Raw genomic sequence first — 8,374 nt, 5'->3', positions numbered from 1 at the left:
TGCACGGAAAAATATTGCTTACTACACAACAGTAAGAGACACATCCATACCTCTGTCCACTTTTGTCTCTGGCCTCATCCACTAAGGTCATGTGGCCCTTGGGAGGTTACTTATGAGGCAATGTGGCCCTCAGGCTTGGAAAAAGCTTCCCACTGTTGATCGAGCAGTTCATAGTCAGACATGTCTGATTGATTCCCTCCAGCCTCTGCTGTGCAGCATTCTTTAATACATACATAGCTTGATTCACGGGGGAATCCCAGTATAATAGGTTGTTTTCATGTGTGGATCACATTTAGGAACATATGAAGAGCCCTGCTGGATCAGACCAAAGGCCCATCCTGTTCCCTCAGTGGCCAAACAGATGCCTGAATGCAAGGAGGACCGGAGCGCAACAGCACTCTCCCTAGCATTCCCAGCAGCTGGTAATCAGAGGCATACAATCTTTGTCAATAGGGGTAGACTCAGTAGCAGACCTCATGCTGGGATGGCGGCAGTCACATGACCTCCTGACAGCTGGTTACTGGGAGGGAGGGGAGAGGCAGTGGGGAGGTTGGCATGGTGCAAATGCCCTGGCTAAGCCCACTTGTCCCTCCTGCTGGTACATTTACACCATGCCAACCTCCCCACCCCCTCACCTCTCGCCCACTCTCCTTCCTTGTAAGCAACAGCAACTCAGCTGTGAGGAGGTCAGGTGAGTGCCACCACATCACTACAATGTCTGTGACTGGTTAGAACAGCCTTTCCCAACCAGTGTGCCTCCAGATGTTGTTGGACCACAATTCCCATCTTTCCTGACCATTGGCAATGCTGGCTGAGGCTGATGGGAGTTGTGGTCCAACAACATCTGGAGGCACACTGGTTGCGAAAGGCTGGGTTAGAATATAGCCATCATGGCCAGTAGCCATGGATAGCTTGATCCTTCATTAATTTATCTCTCCCACTCCTTTAAAGCCATCCATCCACGTTGCTAGCCATTGCTACCTCTTGTGGTAGTGAGTTCCATGGTTTAACTATGCACTGTGTGAAGAAGTAGCTCTTTTTGTCTGTCCTGGATCTTCCAACATTCATGGGAAGGCCCCAAGTTCTAGTATTATGAGAAAGGAATGGAAAAACTCGCACCAGCTTGGCAAACAGCAGCGATGCTGCTGTCAGGAGGGCTGGGGCACAGCATTGCCTCGCTGTGCTTGATGTTCCTGAGTAAATGTACCTGTATGTGATGGATGCTGGTCCATTGGGGCAATTGGGGCACTTCCCCACCAACCTCAGTCTAGTCCCAGCCAGCTTCCACATGCCTGCCTTTTTACTTACAACCAGTTCATGGGGTGGTTCTGCCTGTCAACTTCCTTGTCTTAGTCTCAGTGGTGTTTCTTAGCGAGGAGGAGGATGGGGACCAAGAAGGATGAGTTGGTTCTGCCTCTCCTTGGCTCTGGTTCTGCCTACTTGTTTGGGGTTCCTGACTTTCACCCCACCAGTACCAATGAGCACCAGCCATTACTGCCTGTATGGATCTCCTCCCTCCGCTGAAACAACAAAAAAGCCAGCATACCTCCAGACAAGAGTAAGGTGCACTTCAACACACACATGAGGCTCTGGATCAACCCACTAACGTGTGCCTTTTCAAATAAATACACCAGCTTGGCCATACAAAAGCGATATGGATCCTGAAGGTCATGTGGGTTTCTGAATTAGGCCACTAATCTGTGTCTTACTTTTTCTTAAACAATTTTTTTTAAAGCTCCTCTTCTTTTTGTGTAACATTCTGATGAACCATGTCAGGCTGAAATCCAGGATTCAGAGGCATGTTCAATCACTCTGAAGAATGCTCTGCTGTCTCGTTGATTTCCAAAATAATGATAGATGACAAGCTCCTAGGAAAGGATAGCCAAATGCCGAGGTCTGCAGAACAGATGACAGTTGCAGAGGGGAAATGCACACTGCCACATAGTGCTGATTGACGGCAGGGGTCAGAATGTGGAATGCATTTGTTGGACGCTGTCAAATCATAGGGAGCTGCTGACAGCTTATTCTACAGTTCACTTCCTTTGCACACTGTTGAGATTTATGCTGCAGCTCTGAAGGTGCTAATTAAACTCGGCTTTGCAGATGACTCATTTAAACGGTGCGGCAAATCTATCTATCTATCTATCCAACGGTCTGTCACCTATGACTTTTACAATCAGTCTTTACTTAATAGCCCTGTAGAATGTAATATAGGCTTATATCTTTTGTCATTTGCTATATTACAGTATGTGTTTATTTTTTTGCACCCACAGCAGAGACAGAACCAATGGCAGAGAGAGAAAGGTCGAGAGCAGAAGTGCACAGCCCCATCAACCTCAGTTTTTCCTGGAATTACTTGGCTCTACCTGTCATTGGCTCTGGATCTATCTACTGTTAGTCTCCCTGTCTTCCACCCTTGGCTGTTGCTGGCTCTGGCTCCTCCTACTGTTGGTTCCCCTGCCTTTCACCCTGCCATTCCCAATGGGCACCGGCCACAATTCGGGATAGAAGGATCTGTTCATTTTGGTCCTCTCAGTTTCTCGTTTTTCCAATCTTAAATGCAGTTCACATTTCTGCAGCAATTTGCAATTTATTTTTTTAAACACTCCTCAGGAAACTTCTTCAGCGTAATCGTGTGAATTTCTCCCAATAAACACATTTTTGTATGGTTCAGACAAATGTACAATTTTTGCAAGCAGTTTCTCCTAATAAAATGCATTTTTCTATGCTATTTTCACTAATGTATTTATTGTATGCACACTTTCCCCTAATCTATACATTTTTTTAAACATTGGTGAGTCAGAGAACTGCATTACAAAATTCAGATAAGTGTGAATTTTGAAAGATGGCTATGTTTCTGTTCTCATATTGTAAGGTGCAAATTTGAGATATTTGGCTTTAAATATGAACTAAATCTATTTTTTCCTCTATCCCTAGCCACCACTGGTTGAACAGGCCACAGCTTTACTGATAACAGTTTATGGTACATTTTAGCATCACAAGGGCAGGCAATCTCAGCCTGACAGCCTGACTGGTGACAGTAGCATCCACCACAGTAGGGACTGATGGCTCCATGTCAGTGGTGCAGTGGAATCTGCTCTGGGTTTCAGTCTGAACTTCCAAGCACTAAAACCCAGAGTGGATTCCACTGCCCCACTTGACATGGAGCCACCAGCCCCACTGATTCATAGCATGACTGCTGGAGAGATCTGTGGGAAAGGAGACTGGATTAGGAGACCCAACAGCATATACCATTCCTCCCTGCCCACAGCCACCAATCAGGAGCTGATGGGCTGGCCTGTTGAGTCATCACATTGTAGACCCAAATCCCAGGTCGATCCAAATTGGCCCAGTTCTGTTCAGGGTCTGGGATTAACTAGGACTAGGGATATGCAAATCTGTCCATTTCAATTTCCCTCAGGTTCTCGTGTTTCCAATCTTAAATTCAGTGCTCCATATTTCCACGTCAGTTTTTAAGTCCTTTTAAAAATACATTAGCATTTTGGTGTGAATTTCTCCTGATAGACACATTTTTGTACGCAATTTGGCCTGACACACTTTTTTTGCAAAGCAGTTTCCCCTAATCTAATGCATTTTTGTATATTTCCCCTAATGTATGCATTCTTATGCCTACTTTCCCCTTGGATATGCATTTTTGTACACATCACTTGGCTGGAGAACTGCACTGCAAACTTCGTAGAACTGCGAATGTTGAAGGATGGCCATGTTTCAGTCCATGTATTAGGAACATAAGAACATAAGAAGCTGCCTTATATTGAGGCCTTTGGTTCATCAAGCTCAGAATTGTCTACACTGACCATGGCAGTGGCTATCTAGGATTTCAGGCAGGCATTTCTCCTAGCCCTACCTGGAGATGTCGGGGATTGAACCTTCTGCATGCGAGGCAGATGCTCTGCCACTGATTAGGTAGGTTTGCCTTTAAATGCAAACTGAATCTAAGTTCTCCTCCATCCCTAGCTAGGACAAGGTCTGACAACATTCCAATGGCTTGATCAGTTACAAAAGAAAAATAGCATTGAAGCCGGAGGTCCGTTGAGACAAATTATGCCCCTATGAGATTTGTTGAAAATCTACTAACAAATTAATGGCCCAAAAGGTTAAGTGAGAGGTTGGCAAACATGTGTAAGCAATGGATGGGATACACCCAAAGACAGCCCTTGTGACACATAATCTAGAGAGCAGAGAAGAGGCAGATGAAGGGGGAGGCCAAGGCAGCATCAGGTTGCAGGCATCGAGATCAGCTGGAGTTATCCAAAGAAAAACAGCTTAGCATCTGCTAGGTTCAGAATGAGAGAACGGGAACAAGGAGCTGGGCAAAGTTGCTGGTTAAATCTGCAGTCCCTTTGGTGAAAATACTTTTAGTCACGACTAGGGATGGGGAAAAATTCAATTCAGTTTGCATTTTAAAGGTGAGTCTACTTAATCTGCACATTCCAAAACAATCTGCAAACTGAAACAAAGCTATCCTTTGAAATTTGCACACTTCTCTGAATTTTGCAATGCAGTTTTCCCATTAGGTAGCATGTACCAAAAAAAGGAAAAGGAAAAGGAATATCCTGGGGCAAAGTGTGTGTGTAGATATTTAGGGAAAATAACATAAAAATGCATAATATTAGGGGACATTGCTTTGCAAAAATGGGTATTAGGCAAAAGATTGCATGCAATTATTAAGAGAAATTTGCACTAAAAGACTGATGAGTTTTCATGAGGACTTTTTAAAAAAAACCTGGCAAACTGCTGTGGAAATGTGGAGAGCTGAACTTAAAACTAGAAAAATGAGAATCTGAGAGAAATTGAAATAGACAGATTCACCCAACCCAAGTCAGGACACAACCCTAGTTCAAGACAGAGGAACAGAGCCAGTACACAAGCTGGCAATTCTAACTTCTCCCCCAGAAGCTTCAATAACATCCTATTTTTCAAGACTCAAAAGTCTGATGCTAACAACATTTGGGCGGGGGGAAAGGTATCTTACTTTCCACCCTCCTTTGAAAAAATATTATCTGTACCTCTTGGTTACTGGAACAACAAACAGGCAAATGGTGTTTCTTCAGCGTGGGTCACTGACCTCCAAATGGGCAGCCCTGAAAACCAAACTATTTGGATAAAGGTGGTATAGGCAGGTGTGAAGCCCTGAGGAATGCATGGAAAATGAAGGCATCACTTTAAATGTCAGTGCCAGCTTTAAGAAAAGCATCACTGACTCAGCAGCAAGCAAAGCCATTCTGGTCTTACACGAAAGGTGAATTGTGACAACATCGAAATGTCATTTTTGATCACATCTAGACTTGGCAACTGGGCCTTTGGGAAAGAGCTGTAGCTCAGTGGTAGAGCTTCTGCTATGCATGCAGAAAGTCCAGCAGGCCCAGTGCCAGGGGGTGGCCAGGTCGGCCCCTGGCCGAGGGCCTCTGAGGGGCCCCTTGTTAGGGTGGGAGGGTAGTGCTCCTGGTTTGCAATCTGTGGCAATGTCAGCTCCTGACCCTGCAGTAGATCACGGAGAGGGACTCCTAGGCACCTCCCCCCATACAGTCAGTGTGGGCTTCAATAAACCCACAAGCATGCCCCACCTACCTTTCTTATCCCTGTGAATGTAGTGCACATGCCTTCCATCACCCAAGATGGTAGTGGAGACTTCCCTAAGAGGCTGATGCATGTCATTTTCAGGGATGATAAAGGTAGGTGAGATGTACGGGTGCCGCGCCTCTTATACGGAGGGGTTGAGTGTGGCTCCATGGGTCTGGAGCAGGCTGGTGCCCAAGGGCCCAGGCATGCCTGGTGCTGGCCCTGAAGTCCAGGTACAGTCCCTGGCATCCGCAGGTAGATCTGGGAGACACCCTCTGGGAAGCCACTACCAATCTGTATAGACATCAATCTTGAGGTAGGGCCAATGGTTTGATTCAGGATAAAACAAATTCCTATGTTCCTAACGTTCAAGGAATGGTTCCTTGTTTTGCAATACTGTGTGAACAGCAATTAAGGAACCATTTCTTGAAATAAGGAGCAAGTGGTAAGCTGAATGTACCAGTTCTGTCTTGCAGGTAGTCCTGCCCACACAGCCTTCCAATGCACTTTCCTGCCCTCCAGCGGTTCCCAGCTAAAAACATAGACCACACCTTTATCCTGATGCCAGGGATTATAGTCAGGGTAGTCACTTAGGTATTGCCAAAATAAAAAAAATAAATCCCCCGCCCTCCAAAAAAATCAAGGGCATGTAGATTTGCATAATATCTGCATGTGCAAATTTGTGTATTTAACTGTTGGGTCAGCATCCAGGGCTGGATTCAGAGTCACAGGGATTCCCCCCCCCCTTTAGTGGTCAGTTCTGGCTCGAGCCCTCACCCAGGAAAACCTAGGATCCCAGTTAGATGTCTCTGTAAAAAGGCTGCCTTGTACTCATTGAAAAGGTGCACATTTCATTAAAGACATAAAAGAATTATCTTTTGTATCAGGTATGGGGAGTAGGGTTGCCAGGTTCATGGCCTGAGACTGATCCTGTATATTTAGGAGAAGGGAAAGTCAGCCAAGTGCAGGTGTTCTTGCAACACTATAATGAGAAAAACCACAAGGTGGAATTCTCCCTTCCCCTGCACAACTTTTAAAGATACAGAAGACCTCTTCGTTGCCAGGCCCAGCCTCCAAGAGGTCTTCTGTATCTTTAAAAGTTGTGCAGGGGGAAGGGAGAATTCCACCTTGTGGTTTTTCCCATTACAGAGTTGCAAGAACACCTGCACTTGGCTGACTTTCTCTTCTCCTAAAGATACAGGATCAGTCTCAGACCGGGAACCTGGCAACCCTAATGGGGAACCTTTGGCTCTCCAGATATTGCTGGATTTCCATCATCTCTGGCCATTGGCCATGCTTACAGGGGCTGATGGGAGATGTAGTTCAGCAACATCTGGAAGGCCAAAGGTTCCCCACACCTGAGTAAAGAAACAGAAATAAGAACAGCAGCTAGTAATGTAATTCATTTTATTTTATTTTAATAATCTATTTAGGAACACAGGAAGCTATGTTGAACCCAGGCTTTGTCTGCACCATACACCTACAACATTATTATACCACTTTAAACAGTCAGAGCTACAGTTTTGTTGTTTAACAAACAATTCCTCTTCCCAAGGAACTCTGGGAACTCTAGCTCTGTGAAGGGAATAGGGGTTTCTTAACAACTAACAGCACCCTTCACAAACCATCGTTCTTGGTGGTGGTGGTGGAAGCCATGCCTTTTAAAAGCAGTATGCTACTGCTTTACATGTAGGGTGCAGATAGAGCCTATATCTAATCAGTGGTCAGGAGAAAACACTCTGCATCTGCTCAGGGGCCCATTCCTCTATCTTTACTTCACACATTTTAGGTTTAAGCCCTGGAATGAAAAATAAATGCAGTTGAGCTCCCTGGCACAAATGAAGCTCAGGGCAGCTCAGTTTCCAAACCTGCTCTTTTCTGTTTCTCAGTCACAGAATGGAAGTTTTCATTTAAAGGGTACCCATAGTAGGGATGATGAAAAATTCCAATGGAAATGAGAGCAGAAATTGCCAGTGTTTGCTTATTTGTCCCATGCCTGGAACAGAAATCAATCCAGATAATACAATCGGTATTCACTGTTATGAACATTTTCAGTCCCCAAATGATACTTAATTGATGACTTCTCCCTCACCCCCTGGCTATTTGCATTGTGTTTCCTTTGCATGGAAATGAATGGTGTGGAACAAAGTAATACTCATGTAATTTATGATATAATTCATTATGTAAATTCCACCATCGTGGACAGCAAGACGAATGATGTCGTTTTTGATGGAAGCCAACTGCACCCAAATGGAAACAATGCTGCATGTGACGAACACGGGTTGGAATGGAAATTGATGCCTTCTTACCTCCCTGCTGGTAGCTTTTGGGGTCAGTTATTACTGTCTGCAGAACCAAATGAAACATTTCCCTGGACTGTACTACTTCTGGTTGCAAGTGAATGATTAGCTTAGTTGAATGCTCCCTCAAATACAACAAAACATCCTCTGCTTAGAAAGCTAAACTAAATTTCTCTCCCTAATATGCTAGCTTTCTTTGTGCAAGGAACCTTTCCCACAGGGTATCATATGCAATCATCACCAGAAAGCGGCTAGCATATACAACCAGGGGAAAAAGAGGAAGGAAAACCAAAATGCTAGAAAAATGAGTGTTTATTTGTAATCCAAACCCAACACGTTTCAGCCTTTGTATATTTAGGCCTTCATCAGGGGCTGTAGATAAAAAGGCAGGGACAAATTTACTTCCATGAACATACAAAATAAAATCATACATGTAAAATCTATCTGTAAACAATCTTTTCACTTACAATAAAGGCTGGCAAGAGGTATCT

Source organism: Rhineura floridana, chromosome 16 (genome assembly GCF_030035675.1).
Source record: "Rhineura floridana isolate rRhiFlo1 chromosome 16, rRhiFlo1.hap2, whole genome shotgun sequence".
Lineage (NCBI taxonomy): Eukaryota > Metazoa > Chordata > Lepidosauria > Squamata > Rhineuridae > Rhineura > Rhineura floridana.
The sequence above is the reverse complement of the archived record's forward strand: the minus strand, read 5'-3'. Positions refer to the sequence as shown.